The sequence below is a fragment of the Notolepis coatsorum genome (assembly GCF_963971535.1).
Source record: "Notolepis coatsorum genome assembly, chromosome: 2".
Classification (NCBI taxonomy): domain Eukaryota; kingdom Metazoa; phylum Chordata; class Actinopteri; order Aulopiformes; family Paralepididae; genus Notolepis; species Notolepis coatsorum.
The window spans coordinates 19405693-19430694 of NC_140166.1; the positions used below are offsets into that span (position 1 = coordinate 19405693).

The window sequence follows — 25002 nt, forward strand, 5'->3', positions numbered from 1 at the left end:
GAAAGTAAGCGGCGCCTTCCCGCCTCCATTCCAATGAAACGAAAGTAAGCGGCACCTCGACTCCACCTCTCTACAACAAGCACGTGGAGATTATCTGTGTTGAAAACAACAAGGACATGTGCATCAGACATGTCGACGAAGAAGTCATCAGACGTGTGGTTACACTTTAAAATATGCAAAGACAATGCCCAAAAAGCCGAGTGCCAGATATGCCAGAAGAAAATGGCATATCACAACTCTACAACAACTTTGTCAAATCACCTAATGTGATTACCAAGTTGGCTAATTTAATTGTAATCATCTGCTTTTGTAGGTGCATTGTCTGATATAATTATAAATTATAAATTAAATATAATATAATTGTTTGCTTGATAGACGAAGGTTGCAACATAATTATGTAATGTCATGTCGTTGGCTGTGAGAGCAGCCCCACTGCACCCAGGCAGCGCAGCCGAGTGAAACCTTGTCGAAAGGGGCTACTTAATTAATTAATCCAATCCACTTTATTTATAGAGCACATTTAAAAACAACAACGTTTACCAAAGTGCTGTACAAGTCCCACAACATAAGATAAAAAAATTTAAAAAATTATAATTAATATATATATATTTTTTTAAGCTTCGAATTAAAATCGAAGCTTGGCCCCGAAGCTTCGATTGCCAAAAAAAGCTTTGAAGGTCAGCCCTAATACGGACATGTAATTCCATGAGCGGAGAGACCTGATGCAGACAGAGTGGAGGTAATCTAATTACTACAAATGGTAACTGACAGTTTTGACTGACAATACGCATTTAGCATGAGTTATATTGCCGTGCATTGTTATTGCTGCTGCCACGCTCTTTATGATGCATTCTAAAAATAGATTTCCCTAAACAAGTACTCAAGCACTACTCAAGTAATTCATGCGAGTACTCGATCTTACATTTACATTTACATTTAGTAATTTAGCTGACGCTAATCCAAAGCGATTTACAAGTTCTGTACGACAAGTCATCAGGAAGGGTACAACTCTATCAGCTGAGTAACAATGTTCATCAAAGTGTTGCGTGCTACAGTGTAGGTTAGTTTATTAGGACAAGTGCATGACAGTAAGGTTAGTTAGGGTTAGATTAAAAATAAATAAAAAGGATTTATTTCAGATAATGGTTGTGAAAAGATTACTCGTGCCCATCCCTAGATCTTAGCTGATGCCTCAATTGTATGGTGAAAGAAAGAGGCTTTGGCAGTATAAGTAATAATAAGTAGTAATGTTTTTGGAGACTTTGACAGTAGTGATGTTTTTGGAGAATGCTGACGAGGTCATAACAAGTAGTGATGTCACCAGTGAGGCGGTTCGTTTTGCACTGCCTCTCTGCAGCTCTCAGCTCTCTGTCTTTCTTCTCCAACTGCATCTGCCAGCCATGGTCTGGGTGTAGAGCGGCTTCTTGGCCAGGCCTCTTGTTTGAGAGGCTGAAAGGAGGGTGAGAGTAGGGTTGGGTACTGAAATAGCTGTTTCAGCTTATATTTGCCTCTACCATTGTCATCTCTGCATTGTGTTTGGTTGTTCCATGAGGCATCATCTTAGATGGAAATTCCGTCATTCCACACTAAGTCTGAATCTCGCTATCTTTCCCGGTGCATAGATGAACAAGCGCATTTTTATAGCAGAAGGACGTTAACAGAGGATTCTAAACAGAATGAAATGTGAATTAAAAGTCTTAAAAAGGTCTCTAGGAAATGAAACGATAGATTAATAAGGCTCTATCTCCGGTCCCTCTCTCTCTGTCCTATCTCTCCCTATGTCTCGTCTGCCTCGCCCCTCCCCCTCTCTGCATCAGGGACTGGGCCCTCTCTCTGTTTCTCTCTCTGTCTCGCTGTCTCATGAAACTGGGCCTCTCTCTGAAAGCTCACAGCTTTTCTGTCATTTTGTTATCTTAAGCACTTATGGATACCCCACATTTAGCATAAAACGTCTGACGATTGCATACCCAAAGTAATTTGCGATTTATTATACTTTATACTTATATATAGCACATGCATGAGTCTGGTCTCTTTTGAAAGGTAGCATTCCGAAGTTCCTTACACAATAAAGATAAATCACTTTGAGTGCTAATGATATAGAGTAACAGAGGTTTGAACACACTGAAGTAAAGGTTTTGTGTACTCACATTTCTTTTTACTGGTTGCCAGATGCCTGTTTTTAAGTTCCAACTGAGAGGTAGGAACTGGAAAACATAATGGTTCCATAGCCTGAAGTCTTATGTAGTACAGGTCCAAAGTTTATAACAATCCCACGGAAAATGGGGTGGGGGGGGTAACTACATTGGATTATCGACGTAACCTTACTTGGTCCCAAGAAGAGGGTCTCGTGTATTAAATAAAGTTTTCATTCATTCATTCACTCTGGATCTAGTAAATCCAGTAGCAGAAACGCATTCACATCATTAGGCTATGTCAGAAAACACATGTGCACAAATCCTGTATTAGGCCTACTTTAGCGGACAAAACCGAAACAAAACTTATTTCTCACACCTCTGATACTCATCGGAGCCCGTATGAGCGTGGAAACTTGAATGAATGAAAACTTTATTTAACAGATTGCAGAATGGGTACAATACAGTACGGCTCAATACACACAATTGTTAACACTTTGATCGCCGGGGTTAAATTCATAATTTACCATCCCTCGCCAGCCCTATTTAACATGGAGAAGTTCCCCTTCTTTGCAGGGCTATACCTTTTTAAATTGTATTGCTAAATTGACATTACTATGGCCCATTCAACGTCCTATATCTATTGTTCAGGGTGTAGCAACGTTATACTTTTTCATTCACATATTCATACTAAAATACGGTCTAAAGTATAAGTATGTTTTTATCGTTTTCTGCAGCTTTCTCCAGAACTTGATTTATAGCCCCAAATGCATTATATTGATGATGAAATACAGTTTGATAGGAATCTGTGCAAGATAAAAAATTTCAACTGGACGTGCTTCTAGGAGTTACTAAGTATGATCTGATGTTGACCGGATGGGCGGGGGGTCGTTTATAATTCTGTGGGCAACGTTATATCATTCATCTAGTGTGGGTGATATGATCATTAGAGCAGTTAGTAAAGAACACGTTGAAAAATAACGCTGGATCTTACCGTATCTTCCTCGCGCCGTTGGACGATGAGCGTGGAACTGAAATATTCCTATTATGGGATGTAGAAATATCCGATCCATTTCCAGGTTGTATAATAGTATATACGTCCAAATCATGTTGTTTATCGAGTTATTTGCAACCGATCGACATCCAGTGTGTCAAGATGGAGTCCTGCTAACGATAGCGAGTGCCCGGACGAAATATGGGTGAGCACCACTTCATCCGCATCACTTCCTGTTTGGGCGATCGGCCGATCGGCCGATCGGCCACCAGATGGCGCTCTTGAACCGTTGGAGAGTTGAGAGGGGCTCACGAGTACATATAATGTCTCCGGGGGAGAAATATGATTTCGATCACAGATTTTTGAAATATTGATATCAAAGACGCTGTCCAGCGTCTTCGGCAGAATAAGCATGGCGGGGAAAGACGCTGCCCAGCGTCTTCGGCGATTAAAGTGTTAAGGGGCTGCAGACCAGAGAAAGACGTTTGTCTTGTTTACATCAGGGTCCCCCATTTTCAATTCATAGTGACATTTATGACATACATGACATCATGACATTTATGACATAGGGACATACATGACATACAGATACAGGTATATAGTACTGTTACATTTGTCACATATACGATATGCAAATATACAGTACTGTTACCCAGAGATCCTAACAGTAAATATATACATATGATGAGGAGGACACTGTACATTAGGAGGGGGTGGGTGGGTGGTAAAAAATGTATACATACAGTGGGGAGGAGACTGTCCATGGGGGGGGGGGGGGGGTTGGACATTTACGGTGGCCAGTTTCGAATGGCAGCCTCCCGTAGGTGCTCTTTGAGAGCGGTTTTGAATGTGGGTAGGGAATAGGATTCAAATTTTTTTACGGCTGTGGGTAGGGCATTCCACATTGTTGTGGCATAATTGCGAAACGTGTTTAGTCCCTTGTTTGTATGATAATCATAACAAGCCTTTTAGTTCATGGTTCAAAGTAATGGGAAAAGGGTGCTAGCTCGCCATCAATCAGAAGCTAGCCACAAGACTTGCATTCACGCTCTCCAGCACACAGCCTCACTGTCTGGCACAACAACCACAACAGTAGGGTCTATAGTCACAGTCAGGACAGTAGGCTCTACAAGTAGGCTCCCTTAAAACGCTAACGCTATTAAAAAGAAAATGCAGTGGAGGTTAAAATAAGAGACCGGAGATATTATTTTTTTTGCTTTAATCCCTAAAGGGCATGATAAAATAGACATGCTAAATTCCTGAGATTGTTAGCTACGGATTTAAGGCACTGGGTCCTATGTACACTACTATACAATATACAGTTTTTACTCTATATCCCTATGCTATACTTGCTATATCTAAACTATACTATACAAGAACGAAATCTCCTTGTCAACTTCTATCATTGTGCGGTTGAGTGTGCTGACCTACGGTGTGTCTGTGTGGTTCTCCAGCTGCACAAAGGCAGAGCAAGAGGCTCTACAGAGGGTGGTGAAGGCGGCAGGCAGGATCGTCGGGACTCCTCTACCAAACATCACCTCCGTCTTCACCTCCCGCTGCCTACACCGCTCCAAGTGTATCATCAAGGACCAGTCTCACCCAGCACATCACCTCTTTCAGCTCCTTCCCTCAGGGAGGAGATACCGGTCCATACATGCGAAGAGTTCAAGATTTATGAACAGCTTTTCCCCCCAAGCAGTCAGACTGTTAAACTCTCATTGACTGTCCCCTCACGTGCACCATGCACTTTACCTGGACTTGATAACCACCATGTTTACCGCTCATCATGCACTTTATTATTTAAAATATTCAGTTATATCTACAGTGTTATGTGTTACATGTATATTGTACTACGGTCTGTGGGAGCTCCCCTGAAATTTTGTTGTATACTCTGGGAACAAAATAAGTACCCGCCAACTAGAGCTGCCGCGGTATCGGTATTACCGCGGTATCGCTGTTACATCATGCCCACCGCAGCGTTGGGCTGAATACCGGCATCACCGCTGTTTTTTATTATATTATTATTATTATTACGCTCTCGTTGGGCTTGCGGCTCTGCAGATATACCCTACTTCTCTGTCGAGATTCCAAGCGACCCTATTGGGTACCAGAAAAGTCACATGAAACATTGCAGACCACTGATTGGTCAGAAGAGAGACGCTTCACACGTTGGATCGTCTTGCAGTGCTTTTACTTCCTGAATCTCAGCCATTGATCAGAGCTCAGTCACAACACGGCTAATATACGTTAGCTCCCACCGGAGACCGGAGTGTATTACCGACGTACCGTCGCTCCTCAGGGAACGAGGCATAATGATTTTACTGCAACGAAATGTTATAATAAAAGCCCTTCGTTCTATACACTTGTCTGATTGAAAACTTTATTAACAGACCGCAGAATGGGTACAACTCGGCACGCTCTGAGCAAAGAAAGGAACTTAGATATTAATTGAGTAACGCTTGCCTTGCTATGTGGTCCGGTAAATACGAACGTGTAACTATACTAACGTTAATGCCACAAATCGAATGCCTTTGTAATCATAAGTAGTAACGTTATAATAATAAGAAGAAGAAAGGGTCGGGGGGGTAACCGGCGGGCGCGACACCGAGGGGAGACTTCGAATCAGTGTTTCACTTTTAATAACGAATGCGTGCATGCCGAATCCCAAACAATATTCATGCTGCAAAGTCATCCTCTAAAGATAGACATTTAGACTAGAGGCAGGCTATATGCTATATAAAGAGTAGACTACAAAAAAAATGCATTCAAACTTTTTCTTTTTTTGTGTGTGTGCGGTAATACCGCGGCGGTAGGAAATATATTGCAAATGTGTGCGGTAAGGAAAACATCAATACCGCGGCAGCTCTACCGCCAACCGCCAATGGCGGGCAGATTTAAGGTTTGGCGACTAACAATGAGAGGTCTGCCCGCCACCTGGCGTGTAGTTCATATCGATACTCTTATTTTCAAAATCCTGTGCGGGTCTCATTTCCGCCCCAAGCGCAGCTCCAGTCGTAATATCTATGGCTCCGGCAGCTAGCAACGTTCGGTTCATATGATACTCTTATTTTGAAAAAACCTGTGGCAACTCCGCGAGTCATATCCGCCCAGTCCGTGCTGTCTGCTCGCATTAAAGCCGAGCAGCGCTACACAGCAGTGTGCCTATTTTGCGAGCCGAAATAAGTCTGTGGTGTTTTTTTTCTCTCACAACGGGTCAAATGCATTTAACATGCGTTGCATCGTCGCCATTCCTTTATGCCCACATCGCCCGAAATGAACGTTACGTTAGCGTAAGCTAACAAGCTAATCCTGATCAGAGGCAGAGGCGCAGAGCCATAGAGAACAGCAGACAGTGTGGACTGGGGAAATGGGGGGGGGGGGGGGGGGGGGCACTAGTCAGGACTCAGGACAGGAGTATATTATAGTAAACTAAGGATGACTGAGGATGGACAGATAATGTTGATATTCAAATATAAAAAAGTTTCGAGAGGAGTGGAAGTTTGAAGATGGACTAGACCAGTGGTTCTCAACTGGTCTAGCCTCGGGACCCAACATTTTCCTTAGTCATTAAGTCGGGACCCAAATTTTTGAACCACTATGATTTATTTCAATTTTTTTTGTTGCAGTAATACACAATCTTTCATGCACTGTTAAAAACATGAAATAAACACAAAAAAGTGCAACAAAAGTGCAACTAGGGCTAAAAACCCAATGAAATAAAATAATAATAAATATTATGCTTCTTAGCAGATTTCTTAGCTTAACATAACAGACCTAAGTTTGGGGGAACTAATGGGATAACTGGTTGCAACAAAAGTGCAACTAGGGCTAAAAACCCAATGAAATAAAATAATAATAATAATAATAATAAATAATGTGCTTCTTAGCAGACTTCTTAGCTTAACATAACAGCCCTACAGTAAGTTTGGGGGAACTAATGGGATAACTGGGGTTGCAACAAAAGTGCAACTAGGGCTAAAAACACAATGAAATAAAATAATAATAATAATAATAAATAATATATCCTTCCTAGCTTGACATCCCAGGGAACTAATGGGATAACTGGGGATGTTGTTTGCTCCTGACAAGAGTCTCAAAGTCTGTGGTGATGGTAGACAAAGCAACTCTGAGGTCATGCTCAATGTCCAATCTGTTCCTCTGCTTTGTCTTCAGCTGGACCAGAGCTGAGAAGCCACTTTCACAAATATAGGTAGTAAAAAAAAATTAAAAAAAAAAAAATCTTTTAACTTTTTTTTTTTTTTTTTTTGACACGCACATCCGCGACCCACTCAAAATGGCCCCGCGACCCACTTTTGGGTCGCGACCCACCAGTTGAGAAACACTGGACTAGACTACAATATGATGCAGGTGTGGTGAGTTGAAACAGTGTGTGGGTGTGTGTGTGTGTGTCAACCCCACTTCTATGTTTCAATAAATTATTTGCATTTAAAACTATTAACGCTGACTCATTCCTTCAGTCCACTCAAAATTATGCTAATATTCCTTATGTTGTTTATGATATTAATTGAAAATAGCATATGAGAGTATTATATAGTAATAATAACACATTGCGATATACTAAAAAGCTATTTATAATTTTTGGCTGGTAAAAAATCTGCCTGGCTGGTAGTTTTTAAAATGGTGATGGTTTGGGCTGGTTTACAGTGCTGGTTAGATAGCTACGTAAATATGGAGTGTCGTGAAAGTCAGTCAGTAAATTGTCAACCAAATGTAACGTTACCTACAGAAAAAATATATATTATATAATTATACTATTGTATTATCTGCGAGACATCCCCCCCCACACCCACAGTCTGAGTCAGCGATAGTTCAACTTGACTAACAGGGTGAAGTAGGTATCGGTTTCCTTTTTTCCCTCCCTCAATAATATTATGTTATTTATGTACGTTATCATTATGTAAACAAATGCACATATGGATTGTTTGCTGCAACGTTTCTGAATGAATGAATGAATGAATGAAAAAGTTTATTTTTGGACATGTTATTCTCCATATTTCTCCAAACAACTCACGATATCTTGTTCCGTTGAACCGAACAATCATCAACAAATTAAAAAAACATTAAAAGAAAAACATTAAAAAAAGAAAAAAATAAGGAATTATAAACAAAAGGTCAAGAGCAATGTGTTTGGTTAGCAGACATGTCCAAAAAAGGAGTAGAGGGAAGCTAAGCTTATTGATCCCTACCCCCTTACATTTCTATTTGTTCTTCCATTAATTTGACTAGATATAGATATAACATCTATTATGTATTACAATATAGAATATACTTTTACTTATATTAAAAGATTACAAGAAAAGAAAAAAACTTTATTCACTTGACAGCAGTGAATATAGTACAGCACTACATACACAATCAGGGCCGCCTGGGAGAAATGCGAGGCCCTGTGCGAGATTGAAACGCGAGGCCCCCCCCAATGCAATGCTCAGCTCAGAGAGAGAGAGAGAGAGAGTGTGATGATCCAGACAGAGAGTGAGATGAGTCTGTGGTCCAGACAGAGAGAGAGAGAGAGAGATAAGCAAGACAGCTAAGATGAGCCCCTAAAGGATATTCAACTTTTAATGGAAGAACAAAACAGAAGGAAAAGGATAACTTCAAAGGCAACATGAATATACATAGATCCAAAAGGACAAAGATCAACACTTAAATCCAAAGAGAAGAGGATCTATACCAGAGAAAACAAAGTAGCAAGGAGCCAACGGCCGACATCAGCTAAGGAGGCTAACTGCAAATATAGTAGCCAGGTACTGACACCAGGTACCTGGTCAGTAAAAAAAAAAAGACAGGCATAAAATGAGCACAACATTGGCAGATCAAGAGCAATGCATAAAGTGCAGACATAAAGCATAAAATAGATAGCAGCAAAATAGACAAAGTCAAGGTAAGACATAGAACATTAAATCACATCGTTTTTCATATTAGGATCTAAGATCTAGGGTTAACTCGCCGAACGTTGAGCGCGAGGACCCCCGAAAACCAGAGTATAGTCGGGTTTTCATCGTTGTTTCTTTTATTCAATATTTCCATTCATAAAGACATGCCGGCAGCCTGTGTTATCACTGGGGATGGGTCTGAGATCTCAAAAGTCCATTACCGCCGCCTAACGCCTTGCGGCCGCTATTGCACTCCATTTGTGGCTTGGTGTCTGGGCCTAGCTGCGGCCTGCGGGCAGGGTCTAACTACTCGGCAGTGTTGGGACTAACGCGTTACAAAGTAACGCGTTACAGAAACGAAGTTACTTTTTGCCGCAACTAGTACTCTAACGCATTACTTTTGAAATTCAGTAACGCTACTTACGTTACTGAATGGTTTGTTAGTTCGTTACTGCGTTCTTTTTATGTAGATTCATAGCGAGCGTCCTTATTTCGCCTGCGTTTGTTTTGTTTACTGTAGACTGAAAGGCGCTATATAAAACGAAGTATTATTATTATTATTATTTCTTTCCGTAGCCTCATTCTGTTTTCGCACTTCTGATTGGCCACTGACGTTCTGAAAGAAATAGGCGCTCTCTACAGTAAACAACAAGAGGACGCTCGCTATGAATCTACATAATAAGAACGCAGTAATAATAACGAACTAACAAACCATTTAGCAACTACTTTAGAGATAATTAATATACAACATGGAAACGAGATAAAGAACATGTTTGAAGGGCTGCTGGAGTCAACTGGACTAACGTTACATCTCGACCACCGCAGACTGGTGACGGTGAGTGCAATGTGTTCACTGAAACTCAAGATCAACGGATTTGGACTGTACGAAATCTGCCAGGGAATCTCATAATACTAATCAAACAATATAAATATAGTCCTTTCATGCACAATTGATATCCTAACTATTCTAACGTTGCAATGCTTTGATAACAACGCTGCAAGATGGTTATGAATGAATTAATGAATGGATGAATGAATGAATGAATGAATGAAAACTTTATTTAACAGATTGCAGAATGGGTACAATACAGTACGGCTCAATACATACAATTGTTAAGGGGATGCAGACCTGAGAAAGACGTTTGTCTTGTTTCCATCAGGGTCCCCCATTTTCAATTCATATAGACATTTATGACATACACAACATACATGACATTTATGGCATAGGGACATATAGGTATTTAGTACTGATACATTTGTGACATAAGCGGTATTCAAATATACAGTACTGTTACCCCTAGATCCTGACAGAGTATATACATATGATGGGGAGGGGACTGTACATTAGGAGGGGGTGGGTGGGTGGGAGAGAAATATACATACAGCGGGGAGGGAATATATAATGAAACGCTCTAGACCACATTGCTTAGCAGAGTTCGGTGATGTGAATGGAAACTGTCAAGTTGATCAACCGATTTTGAGTATATGGGGCATGGGACTTGAGCAATTTATTTTTTTTATTTTTTTTTAAATAACTAAATAGTTACTTTTCACAGTAACTCATTACTTTTGGGTGTAAGTAACTAGTACAGTAACGAAGTTACTTTGAAATGAAGTAACTAGTAAAGTAACTGAGTTACTATTTTTCAGTAACTAGCACAACACTGCTACTCGGTCAAGCCAAACGCTTATAACGCATGCATCGACGGGGGTCGGGTTCATGTTCAATGCTGGATTACGTTGGCACCTTCATCAGTACTTGGAATGGCGATCAGATAATTGGAATATTCTTTTCGGGACAGATCCTGGTCAAGGTAAGGACTATATGGTATCAATATTGCGTTGATCCAAAAATTCCTTCACGCTGATCGGGGCGTTTGTGTGTGTGGCGTGTTCCGTTGGTAGCGATCAAAGCACGGAGGGGCGCCCCCCCCCCCCCCCCCCCCCTCCCCTTTCATGCATCCATGATGAAACATAATACCGATAATCTAAATTTGATTTGAGAACAGTAGCTAGTCCAGGGAAGAAACGATAACGCGTTTACTAGAATACACGTTGCAGGCCATTACGAAGCATTTTGGAAATGACACCAGACCACCCTGAAACTACACTCATATTCACGACGGTATAAAACGGAAATGTATGGATGGAAAAATTATCTGTTTTTTGCATCTTGACCGGAAGAAACTCAATGACAATCGACTATATTATTAGATTCATAGCTATAATATAGCTTTAGGCCTGCAAACACAGCCACGTATCCCCATGTTAAAAGGCGCTGGCCTTTCAACAGTAACAGTAAACAGCGCCATCTGGCGCTGAAAGTGTTAATATGCGTCTTTGTTTACGGTTTGATTATCACTGATACAAAGTAAAATAGTGCAGTGCAATAAAATAGTTAGTAAAATAGAATAAAATAATGCAATAGTGCATTGCAATAAAATAGTTATCATCGTATTTTTTCGGGAGGCCGGTAAGGAGTGCATTACAGTAGTCGAGTCGGCTTGAGATAAAGGCATGGATCTGGTTTTCATCGTCCTTTTGATTTATAAATGGCCGTACTTTTTATGTTTCTAAGGTGGAAGAATTGTGTTTTGTCAACTTGTTGATTGTTATTTAAAGCTTAGGTCTGAGGGAGCTCCCGTAGCTCACCGCGTATCTCGGCGCTATTTCGGCGTCGGGGACAACCGTGCTCGTCACGGATTTGGGGTACACGAGTTCGATTCCCGGACACGCCGTATTTTCTCAGTGTCTTCCCCTACTCTACATCCCATTCAACCTGTTTCTGTCGGTCATGCTTGACCAGAAAAAGCGATAAACGCTAAAAAATGAAGTTTAAAAAAAAAAAGCTTAGGTCTGAGTCTACCATAACACCAAGACTTAACTCACTCAAATACAGTTAGCAGCTGGATAGACTACAGATGGAAATTAGCTTCTGATAAATCTGGTGCAAACATATTTTCATGTAACAATGGTTAATTGTCCAAAAAAATATATATATATATATTTTTTTGTTTTTTTTTAAGTAGATTCAGGGCTTTTCAGAAAACATTCGGGGCTTGAGCCCAAGTAGCCACCCCCTAGCCCCGCCCCTGGTCTACACGGCCAGTATTTTTTCTCCTCTTCATAAGAGTTTGAGGTTTTCCTTTGTTATAACAGGTAAAAACAGCAATAAAAAGTCAAACATTTTCTTTTTGTTGCTTTATAATTCCATTAATAAAACAAACTGTGTGCTATAAGTATAAAGTATAATAGATCGCAAATTACTTTGGGTATGCAATTGTCAGGCGTTTTATGCTAAATGTGGGGTATGCTTGGGGATATATAAAACGTTATACACTGTTATCTTCATTTTAAGGGTAAATAGGTTGTGCGGCTCCCTGAGCATTTTATTTTGTGGGAGGGGGGAAAAGTGGCTCTTTTGATAGTAAAGGTTGCTGACCCCTGGCCTAATCTATACCTTTCTGTTGAACTCATTCTAATTATTAATCTGGACCTTCAGAACATGCAGTATTATTAATTTGCTCAAATGTCGTGGCCTCACAGTGCCTCACTGCAGGTCTCGACATCTCAGGTGCCAACTGCAGGTCTCGCCATCTCAGGTGCCAACTGCAGGTCTCGCCATCTCAAAGATGATGGAGCATACATATGCAGCATCCCCCTGTTGGGGTTGCTCAATGCTGTAAAATATTACATAAATGTGTTTTTATGAATAACGATATTTGAGGAGCCTAATAATATTGCTACAGCGTGCAATTCTCTGAGGTGGGAGGCTCCGCCTCCGGGCGAAACCATCTCCGTGACGTCAGCAACAAAATGGCGGTGCACATGTTGATTTATGCTACATAAATGGACATAACAAATCGTTTTTTCTTAGAAACGCCTTATTTTTATAACGTGATTTTTTTTTCTATGGTTTATCTAAATACTAATTTGATGCTATGACTATGTTTATATCGCTATACTTCATCTCCCCTTTAAAGTGACCATTTCTGTGTGAGCGATTGCAGCATGTGTGTTGTGTGTGGAGAGTTCAGTGTTCTGTTGGCCTGGGGGAAGAAGCTGAGCCGGAGTCTCTCTGTTCTCGTTGCGTGTGTGCGTAGGTGCCTGACCGCAGCAGCTTGAACAGGCTGTTGTTGGGGTGGTGGGGGTCTTTCATTATTCTGCAGGCTCTGGATTTGCACCTCCTGTTATATAAGTCCTGCAGGGGTGGTAGTGCAATATCCGTAGTACGCTCTGCTGAGCGCACCACTCTGAAGGGCCTTCCTATCCTGTGCCGTGCTGTTTCCAAACCAGGCAGTGATGTTTCCAGTCAGAATGCTCTCTACAGCCCCGGAATAGAAGGAGTGGAGTATCTTCCCCGATACTCTGAACTTCCTTAACCTCTTCCGCCTGTGCGGTCCGGAGCCAGACTGCAAATGACATCACGTCATAAATCAAGATCTCCAGACTGTCTGACATAATTATTATGGCTGTCAAAGTTAACGCGGTATTAACGCGTTATCGCCCGATTCTATTAACACCACTATTTTTTTTAACTCACGATTAACTTTTAACACTTTCAGTGCCTTTGATTAACGTTGATTTACCCCGTTGAATGCCACCACCCACTTCAATGATAGCGTTGTGAACGCATATTCTCTCTCTTAAATTATGGCTATGTGTCTAATCTGCCTGTCGTTTATCAATGACTTGTTTGCAGTCAACATTGTCGAAACGGATTTTTATCGGTTCATTTTCGCTTTATAGCATTTTGAAAAGCCCTTGTTTTCAAGGAAAATATAAAGATTCCGTGATAAAAGGCATTTACTGGAATATTCTAGAATACACAAACTTTGTAATTTTTCGGCCTATTTATGAATCGTTTTCAAATAAACGCTAGATTATCGATAGTATGTGTAGGGGTGGACGGTATAAACGGTATACGGTATGAATTTGCTCTACGGTATGGATTTTGACTATACCTTGTAACCGGTAGAGCAGCTCTAAAATAGCAATGATGTCATGTAACCACAGCGCGACTATTTCACTCGCATTTGCCCCTAAAAATAGATAGAATTAGTCATAGATAATAGATATGTGCAAACTGGAAAAAGTTATTTAGGAGGCTTCGTGCAGTGGGCGTGTCAACACGCAATTGTCATTTCCAGTGGCGAATTCTCAGGGCCTTCAAGGTATTCAGAGAAGGCCCTGTGAGCCTCAGAAGAAAGAAAATATGAATTTTAAAAATTACTTTTTTTATTTTTATTTTTAAATTTTTTTTAATCAAATGTATTAAAATAGTTTGTGTCGCTAATCTGTTAAAACCGCACAGTTTCACTCGCCATAGTTGTTTTCGACCCATTCACTGCGCATTAGAGCGTTTTTGTACAGGAGAAAATAACAGCCAATCGGAGATTTCTTTTCACAAGTCTCTAGGCAGACTTTCCTCCATCGGGTATTCTAGCTCGACCTGCCCAATAAACCTTAACAGGGGCCCAGGTGTGGAGTGACAGTTTGATCAGCCAATCACATTTGGAGCTGTAGTCAATGGGCGTAGTCTTTTAGATGCCAAGGTATTCTAGAGTCTGGCTGCGTCGGCCAATCAGAGCGCAAAACGGCAAACGCGGACTACCTTAGTGAACTATCAAGCAAGACAACACGAGACAAACTGAAACATGGCAGCAGCAAATGATACCGTCGATGTTGTTGCGGATTTATTAACAGTTCCCTTTTCAAGAAGAACATTCAATGAAAAGATGGACATTGTCAAAAAAGGCCGCCCAACCCCAGAAGGATGAAGCATGAAGCAGCTATATAAACTGACGTGTTTAGTTGTAACTATCCCTGTCACCACCTCAACCGTGGAAAGGACATTTTCTGCCCTCAAGCGCATTAAAACATATGCGAGGAATACAACCGGACAAGCCCGACTCTCTGCATTATCCTCCATGTCAATTGAAAAAGAAATGCTCCTGGATCTGAAAAGGACTGATCAGCTGTATGACCGGGTCATTGAAAAGTTCACCCAAACGGACAGGAGGATGGATTTCGTCTTCAGGTGAACCACGTCAAAATGGTGAGTGAAACAAATTAATTTATATTGATTATATTGATCTGCCGCTGCGCATTTTATTTCCACACAAATATATGTCTGTCTTGAAATATTGGCTGGGCTGCTGTGCGTTTCATTTGGTAATTCTTGACTTGATCTTTCTTTGCATACCGTAACTTCCCTCTAAGCACAATTTGAATTGTATTAAAATAGTTACATTTGTTTCGTTGTTGAGTCACCATGCATGTCTAATAATGACAACTCGCTGGGAGGCGAAGATCGGCATTGGTTTCAGCGATCACGCAACGTTGAACCACACGATAATGTTGCCGTCTCTCTCTGCTTTCTCAATTCTTCGCTTGATATAATTAATACAAATGTCCAATATAACGGAATTCGTTAGCTCATACAAATGTGATTATAACAGACTGCTGTTTAGTGTCGGGCCGACTGCCCACTGAACGGTCTATTTTATTTCAAGTCAGCAGCAGCAGCACGGAGTATCGAGGGACTTATTTTATTTGGAATATAATATTAATAATATATAATATTATGAAGGCCCGGTTAACTCCGGTACGCTTCGCCACTGGTCATTTCATAATAAACGCATATCACCGCGGCGCACAGCAAGTTTCAATTTCAGTTCCTGGCATTTTTAATCAGTGGAGAAAGGTAAGAGATTTCCCTATCGCTTTTCTTATATGAATTATTCTACGTTAATAAAACATACCTGGTGATCAACTACAGTTTGCTGTGAACATTATGATATGTGTGTAGTGTTCTGATAACGACGGCTTGGCAGCGGGAGCTGGATGCTGGATTTTGCGAGAAGCATGCAGCTGCAGAGCCACAGAGCTGGACAGCTGTGCCTGCACAGTGCAATACTCCAATTCAGCCGTTGGGTGGGGGGCGCTGTTGAGCGGGCCTGTGACCGGACCCAGGGCTGTACACTGCGACGAGATCGTCGCGAATTGCCCCTTTAATTGGCCGTTGCGATTGGTAAATATTATCTGGGGGCGGGCTTGCGAGTAGTGCTTTCAAGCCTTGCATTCGCATTTCACTCCTAAATTATCCAAGGCGTGTGATGACGCGATGACGTCACTCACGCGCGCTGAGCAGTGAGCACTCAGCAGGTATGATCAGTGGGAACAATCGACTGAGCACTCACTCTGATAGACTGGCTGACTGTCTGATTTAGCTATGAAGAAAAGTAAAGTTAGTATTGCTTCATATTTTCGACGCATTCGACCTCCTATAGTGAGCCGAACTGAACTGAACTCAGACACACGGAGAGAGCTGCGGCGTCTGCTGCTCCTCCTCCCTCCCGCACCCGTGGCTGTTGTAAACACTAGTCTCTAGTGGGACACTGGGACCTCGGTGAGCCTGCCAGCCGGCTAGCTACTGATACAGGTAGCTATCAACAAATGCTCCAGTAAGTCTAGTAGTGCATGATAGCTCGCGTTAGCTTACTGTTCAAAACGAAACGTCCCATTAAACTAAATAGTTCAGATAGCTCCTGATATCAATGTCTTATAACACTGAGTCGATGCGTATTCGAGCTGAGGGCACGCTGAATATAGTCAATAGGGTCCAGCTGCAGCGCCGGAGAATCCTGGCCGTAGCTGGAGGCTACAGTATAGGGTCCAGCTGCAGCTCCGGGGAATCCTGGCCGTAGCTGGAGGCTACTCGAGTACACACAGACAGTGGAGCTGGTTGCATATAGCGAGCATTTAGACTTGTTGCGTGGTGGCGATGTCTCGCAGATAATACAACTACAAGTATGATTATATAATATATATATTTTATTAAAAAAAAATTATATAAAATAATTTTTTTTCTCTTTTTTTTTAAAATCAAAAACAATCGGTATATATAATGGTAAAATTGTTATTTAAAAATTTGCCCCTAAAAAATATTTTTTGCCCCTAAATTTCTCATTTAGGGGCAAGTGTGCCCCTAGTGAAAAAGCTTAGCGTACAGCCCTGCAAGCGCCCCTGCTCTGCGGCTCTGCAGTTGCATACTATTGGGATTCGTTGGGAGCAGCACGGAGTCTCGACTCTGGACTTATTTTATTTGGAATATAATGACTGTATACGCAAAAGTAGCCTAGTTTTAAGTTAAAATATTATAAATCTACATGCCTTGAGGATGTCATTCTTTATATAGCCTGCCTATCAGGCAAAAAAAAAATCTAACTGAAACCCTGATACTGTGATATATACCGTTACGTCTATGCTTCAAATTATACCGTGATATAAATTTTAGACCATACCGTCCACCCCTATATATGTGTACTTATGCACGCTATAGACGCGAGCTGAAAAATCTATTCTCTTATTTCCTCATCAGCGATCACAGCCACACACAGCATAGGGCAAACGCTTATATCTCCGTGAAAACAGGTCTGATTATCCTAAGACTGGTAAAATAGATTCCTTACCTGAGATCAGATGTTATCCAAAAACATTATTCCAATTCCTGATCGCCATTACAAATATCGATCACGCTTATTGATTACAGTGTTGGTACTGTGTAAATACATAATCGTCGCTGTTCTGAGGGCCGGCGATCACTTGGTCTCTTCAGATGCCTTGACGGAAAAATAAAATTAGCAAACTAACCACTCCCCCTGTATCAGTCTGAGCTGATGGGGTGCAGTTACACAGGGAGAGACGATAGGCGGTATCTTCCCAATTGAGCTCAGAGAGACTCTGCAGCACTAACCCGAGGCTCGATTGATGAAATATGAATTCAAATCGCCAATAAAAAAAAAAGGCAAACAAGCGACATTTCGCGTCGGTCGGCACTGATAAAACGAGTTATGACGTCGCTGGCATCCAAAGTTACCCGAACAACTGCCTCTTTGAACTGCTGCGGTCAGGCAAGCGATACCGGAGTCTCAAGGCGAGCACAGAAAGACTCAGAAGAAGCTTCTATCCCCAGGCCATCAGGCTGCTCAACGAACAATGAACACTACAAAACAACAACCATCAAACGCACATAGCACACACATCCACACGCACACACTCACTTTAAACAAACACACTGTAGCACCCACTCCCCACACTTTATATTTATTGATGAAGGATTGCACTACAACTCGTACACCTTACTGTAAATTGTACCTAAATTGTACCTCATCCCATTTCTGCTTTGCACTATATAGTATTGTACATTAGTACACTGCATAGTATTGTATATTATATGGTAACTCAGTTACGTCTATTCTGCATCGAACATTGTACATATGTCTATACTGAACACTGTGACCTCATTTTCTACTTCTAATTTACATGCTATACTATGTTATTTGATACTATCTTGTCTAGCACAGTCTCTGGAGCGTAACAGTAAGAAGCATTTTGTATGAAAGTATTCTGTACTTCTGTATGACAACTATTAAAGAAACTTGAAACGAAGTGTTAAGAAGAGATTTTTTTTTTTTTTTTTTTACTAGACTTCACTCAGGTGTATTATTGATCCTCTCATTGATGCTATGTTTGTTTCTGAAGTGTGTGTGTGTGTGTGTGTGTGTGTGTGTGTGTGTGTGTGTGTGTGTGTGTGTGTGTGTGTGTGTGTGTGTGTGTGTGTGTGTGTGTGTGTGTGTGTGTGTGTGTGTGTGTGTGTGTGTGTGTGTGTGTGTGTGTGTGTGTGTGTGTGTGTGTGTGTGTGTGTGTGTGTGTGTGTGTGTGTGTGTGTGTGTGTGTGTGTGTGTGTGTGTGTGTGTGTGTGTGTGTGTGTGTGTGAGATATATATATAGAGAGAGAGGGGGGTGAGAGAGATGAGGAAGGGGCAAGAGAGAGAGAGCTGGGAGAGTGTGTGTGTGTGTGAGGGAGAGAGGGGGGGGGGGGGTGTGATTACTCAGCCCTTGTGTGGGTGAATGTAACAAGTTCCTAACGTTTTCTTTCCCCTATTATTTCATGCACACTTTATTCATTGTTTTAAATTATTATTTTCTTTTAAGTTATTTTGTGCATCACTCTGTTTTGTATTTGATGCAAATTTGCAATGCATGAGGGTAGGGATGTCCGATATTATCGGCCTACCGATAATATTATCGGCCGATATTGGCATTAAAATGTGATATCGTAAAATATCTGTATCGGTTTTCAAAACAAACAAATTATTTTTTTATTTTTATTTTTATTACATTTCTATAACCTTTATTTACCCAGGCAAGCAAGTAAGAACAAATTCTGATTTTATTTATTGTCAAAAGTTTGCATAATGTTGTGTTAATTCCACAACAAGAGATATGTTAACGACATTTTGCGTCGGTCGGCACTGATAAAACGAGTTATGACGTCGCTGGCATCCAAAGTTACCCGAACAACTGCCTCTTTGAACTGCTGCGGTCAGGCAAGCGATACCGGAGTCTTAAGGCGAGCACAGAAAGACTCAGAAGAAGCTTCTATCCCCAGGCCATCAGGCTGCTAAACGAACAATAAACAATATGCAACAACCATCAAATGCACACAGCACACACACCCACACGCACACACTCACTTAAACAAACAACACACTGCAGCACCCACTCTCCACACTTTAGATCACACAAACACACTTTATATTTATTGATAAAGGATTTGCACTACAACTCGTACACCTACTGTAAATTGTACCTAAATTGCACCTCATCCCATTTCTGCCTTGCACTATATAGTATTGTATATTAGTACACTGCATAGTATTGTGTATTGTATATTATATGGTAACTCAGTTACGTCTATTCTGCATCGAACATTGTACATATGTCTATACTGAACACTGTATTTTTTTACTTCTAATTTACATACTATACTATGTTATTTTATTTCATACTTATCTTGTCTTGCACAGTCTCTGGAGCGTAACAGTAAGAAGCATTTTGTATAAAAGTATTCTGTACTTCTGTATGACAACTATTAAAGAAACTAAACTTGAAACTTAACACTTTGGTCGCCAGGCTTATATTCCTAATATACCATCCTCCGCCAGCTCTATTTGTCTATGGAGAAGTTCCCCTTCTTTGCAGGGCTATAACTTTTTAAATTGTATTGCTAAATTGACATTATATGGCCCATTCAACATCAAGTATATATTGTTCAGGGTGTAGCAACGTTATACCTTTTCATTCACATATTCATACTAAAATACGGTCTAAAGTATAAGTATGTTTTTATCGTTTTCTGCAGCTTTCTCCAGAACGTGATTTATAGACCTAAATGCATTATATTGATGATCAAATACAGTTTGATAGCAATCTGCGCGAGATAAAAAATTTCAAATGGACGTGCTTCTAGAAGTTACTACTGATCATCTGATGTTGACCGGATGGGGGGGGGGGGTCGTTTAGAATTCCGTGGCCAACGTTAGATGATTCATCTAGTGTGGGTGATATGATCATCAGAGCAGTTTATATCGAACACGTTAAAAAAAACGCTGAATCTTACCGTAGCTTCCTCATAGCGTTGGGCGATGAGCGTGGAGCAGAAATATTCCTATTATGGGATGTAGAAATATGCGATCCATTTCCAGGTTGTATAATGGTATATACATCCAAATCATGTTGTTTATCGAGTTATTGGTAACGGATTGCTATCCATTGTGTCTAGCTCGAGTCCTGGGACTATTAGCGAGTGATCGGACCGAATTGGAATGAGCACCAGCTTCCATTTCCTGTTTCCGCTCTGGGCGATCGGCCACCAGATGGGGCTCTTGAACCGTTGGAGAGTTGAGAGGGGATCAACAGTAGATCTCAAGTCTCCGGGGGAGAAATATGATTTCGATCACAGATTTTTGAAATATTGATATCAAAGACGTGGTACGGCGTCTTTGGCAGAATGAGCATGGCGGGGAATGACGTGGTACGGCGTTTTTGGCGACCATAGTGTTAATTACCTGAAATTATTCCGTTTTTTGCGGGGGGAAACACTGCATATATCGGTATCGGTTGATATCGGTATCGGAAATTAAGAGTTGGACAATATCGGTATATCGGTATCTGTAAAAAAGCCAATATCGAGCATCCCTACATGAGGGTCAAGTTTCAAGTTTCTTTAATAGTTGTCATACAGAAGTACAGAATACTTTCATACAAAATGCTTCTTACTGTTACGCTCCAGAGACTGTGCTAGGCAAGATAGTATCAAATAACATAGTATAGCATGTAATTTAGAAGTAGAAAATGAGGTCACAGTGTTCAGTATAGACATATGTACAATGTTCGATGCAGAATAGACGTAACTGAGTTACCATATAATTAAGCATTACATCACGCGCAGGAGTGGTTTGTGACCAATAAACCATGCCTAGGGGTGGTCGTTAGGCCCGAGGCGCAGCCGAGGGTCGTTAGACCCCCCTAGGCATGGTTTATTGGTCACAAATCACGACTACAAGTGGTGTAAAGCTTTTATACAACTGCCAGATTCATCCAACCTTATTTCTATACAATAAACACACATTAATCGAAGATTTATTGAAAAAACCATCCGCCAGAAAAAGTTGTTCCCACAACTACAAAAAAGACAAGTTGCCTCCATGTGGAAGCAGCTTGAAGTGCATCCAACCAAACTAACACATCCAACTGTGTATTATTGGAATGATTGAGAGAAGTTGCCTCATGTGGAAGCAGCTTGAAGTGCATCCAACCAACTAACACATCCAACTGTGTATTATTGGAATGATTGATTGAAAATTTTATTACCAGATGCAGAATGGGTACAATACAGTACGGCTCAATACACACAATTGTTAAGGGAATGCAGACCTACTTTCCATAGAACTTCATTCTTAGATGCTTCTATATAAAGTAGGTAAAACAAATTAAAACGTTTTCTTTGCCCTATAGGAAAAAAACGTTTTCTTCGCCCTATTTTTTTATTTATTTCTTTTAGCCTAAACTTAACCAGTTGGAAACCAGGGGTACAGTAATAAAATTAGCAATCAACCAATCAATCAATTCAATAGACCATGCTCACTTAAAACAGCGCTGCTTCTCTCTCAGTCTGACTCCCCCGCTGTTGCAGACAGGAGTGTGTGTGTGTGTGTGTGTGTGTGTGTATGTGTGTGTGTGTGTTTGTGGGTACGCCAGCGTCGGACAGTGTGAGAGTGAACGCTGCAGTCAGTGGGAAGGAAGTAGAAATTTAAATCAATCAATTAATCAATCAATCAATCCGCGATTTTTCTTTTGTTCTAGATTGACTCAAGACCCATCAATTACATCATCCAACATTGTTTAAAGGACTAACACATTCCCCTTGACAGAATCGCTTCATATTTAGTCGTTATGGTGCTATCAACATATCCATTTGTTGTCCGCGATCTTGTTTTCTCCCGGAGTGAGCCGGGGAGTGATATGTGATTCGGTTGTGGGCGGGTCCTGAGCCCAGGACCGTGGATTGTTGCCAATAAAGACGTGTAAATGGCCAATCAGAATCGAGAAATTTGCATGCCGTTGTATAATATACAATACTATGCAGTGTACTAATGTACAGTACTATATAGTGCAGAGCAGAAATGGGATGAGGTACAATTTAGGTACAATTTACAGTAAGGTGTACGAGTTGTAGTGCAATCCTTCATCAATAAATATAAAGTGTGGGGAGTGGGTGCTACAGTGTGTTTGTTTAAAGTGAGTGTGTGCTATAAAGTGTGTGGAGTGGGTGCTACAGTGTGTTTGTTTAAAGTGAGTGTGTGCGTGTGGATGTGTGTGCTATGTGCGTTTGATGGTTGTTGTTGTGTAGTGTTCATTGTTCGTTTAGCAGCCTGATGGCCTGGGGATAGAAGCTTCTTCTGAGTCTTTCTGTGCTCGCCTTGAGACTCCGGTATCGCTTGCCTGACCGCAGCAGTTCAAAGAGGCAGTTGTTCGGGTGACTGGAGTCTTTAATGATTCTCTTAGCCTTGCCCCTGCACCGCTTGTTGTAAAATTTCTGGAGGGTGGGGAGCCCCCCTCCAATTGTGCGTTCGGCTGAACGTGTCACTCTTTGTAGTCTGCTTCGGTCTTGTGCAGTGCTATTCCCAAACCAGGAGGTGATGTTGCCAGTCAGGATGCTCTCTATTGTACATGAGTAGAAGTTCTTAAGGATCTTCTGACTGACTTGGAACTTCCTTAGGCGCCTGAGGAAGTAGAGGCGTTGTCGTGCCTTCTTCACAACACTGTCAATGTGTGTGGTCCATGTCAAGTCCTCGGATATGTAGGCTCCGAGGTACTTAAAGCTGTTGACTCTCTCAACCGGTGCCCCGTCGATGCTGAGGGGGCTGTAGTCCTTGACCCCCGACCTCCTGAAGTCCACAATCATCTCCTTTGTTTTGCTGACGTTCAGGGAGAGGCTGTTTTCCTGGCACCATCCCGCCAGGACCTTGACCTCTTCCAGGTAGGCCCTCTCGTCGTTGGCAGAGATCAGGCCCACCACCACTGTGTCGTCAGCAAATTTGATGATTGTATTGCTACTCCGCTGAGCCACACAGTCGTGTGTGTACAGGGAGTAGAGGAGGGGACTCAGAACACAGCCCTGGGGGGCCCCTATGTTGAGGGTGATGGATGAGGAGGTGCAGTTGCCTGCTCTCACCACCTGGGGTCTGCCCGTCAGGAAGTCCAAGACCCACTGGCAGAGGTCATAGTTCAAGCCCAGGTCCCTGAGCTTGGCTATGAGTATGGAGGGGACTATGGTATTGAATGCCGAGCTGTAGTCGATGAATAGCATTCTCACATAGTTCCCCTGCCTCTTGTCCAGGTGTGATGCTGCTGTGTGCAGCACATGGGCTATGGCGTCCTCCGTGGACCTGTTGGGGCGGTATGCAAATTGCAGGGGGTCCATGTTGATGGGGAGGGAGGAGCAGATGTAGCCCTTTACTAGCTTCTCAAAGCACTCCTGGTCCCCACCGTGAGCTTGGTCAGTTACATTAGAACCCACTAGGGCCTCTGTGGTCGGGGTATCCTGGTTGATAGGGTCGGACATAATTTTACTTTCTACTTTTACCGCGTTTACCGTCTGTAGAAGGCTAGGTAGTATACTGGCAGCGTAATCCTCTAAGTACTGAGGTGGCTGCCGTCTACGCTGCGGGCGATCTACTTTAGGAGGACCGTTTTGTGGAGTGTTCATCATAGGCCATTTCAATATTAATACCACTATATTAATATTACACTAGTTACCCTCCGGCTCGAAGGACCAATTGTAACTGAGGGGTACAATTCCCTGACTGTATTGATAAGTATGGTATCATTAAACCACTACCGCTTTATGTACTTTAACTACTGGCCATACAGTACACAATATATGAATATGATGAACACTTCCCACAATGAAATCGGTTCCAGTCAAAGGTATTAATCAAGTATTTAATGGAGCAAAAGGTACATATGATACTTATATTACATTTGATTGCACTTGTAAGGCAAATGAGTATTCGTAGGCAAATCAACACTGAATGTCCATTCTCTGGTTACGCAGGAGGCAAGTATACAACCTGGCTCTTAGGGAATTATATCTATGGTACACTTAATGATATAGCGGGATATACTGGAAGGGGTCCTCCCGGTTGTAAGCCGGCAGGGGGGGTAGGAGAGCTGTCGGTAGTAGAACGTCTGGTCAACGATATCTAGGGAGACTTCGAGTACAGAAGACAGTGCGATAGACTCTTGATCCGCAGACGAATACAGCTTGGTTCTCTTGTAGGCTGTAGCTCCACAGTGAAGAAGAAAACTAGGCGGCCTCAGGCTCTCTGAGCGCCGACTCGACCTTGACTCCTCTCGGGGGTAAATCCAACACTCACAGGCCAGGGTTTCCGTTAGAAAAAATTGTTGCCGGTCTCCGTGACCTGCAAGATTTCAACTACCGGACAAATGAGATTAATTACGGTCATAGTTTATTGAGCTTTAAAACAATTGATAGGCAGGCTCATGTCATCCTCAAGGCATGTAGATTTATAATATTATTACTTAAAACTAGGCTACTTTTGCGTATACAG

General features: G+C 41.7%; 1 protein-coding gene across 2 annotated transcripts in view; it reads left to right on the plus strand.

Moving 5' to 3' along the window:
• The window catches only part of chek2 (checkpoint kinase 2), a 112402-nt gene that overhangs the window by 8007 nt on the left and 79393 nt on the right, over positions 1 to 25002 (plus strand). The gene's annotated exons all lie outside the window — the stretch shown is intronic.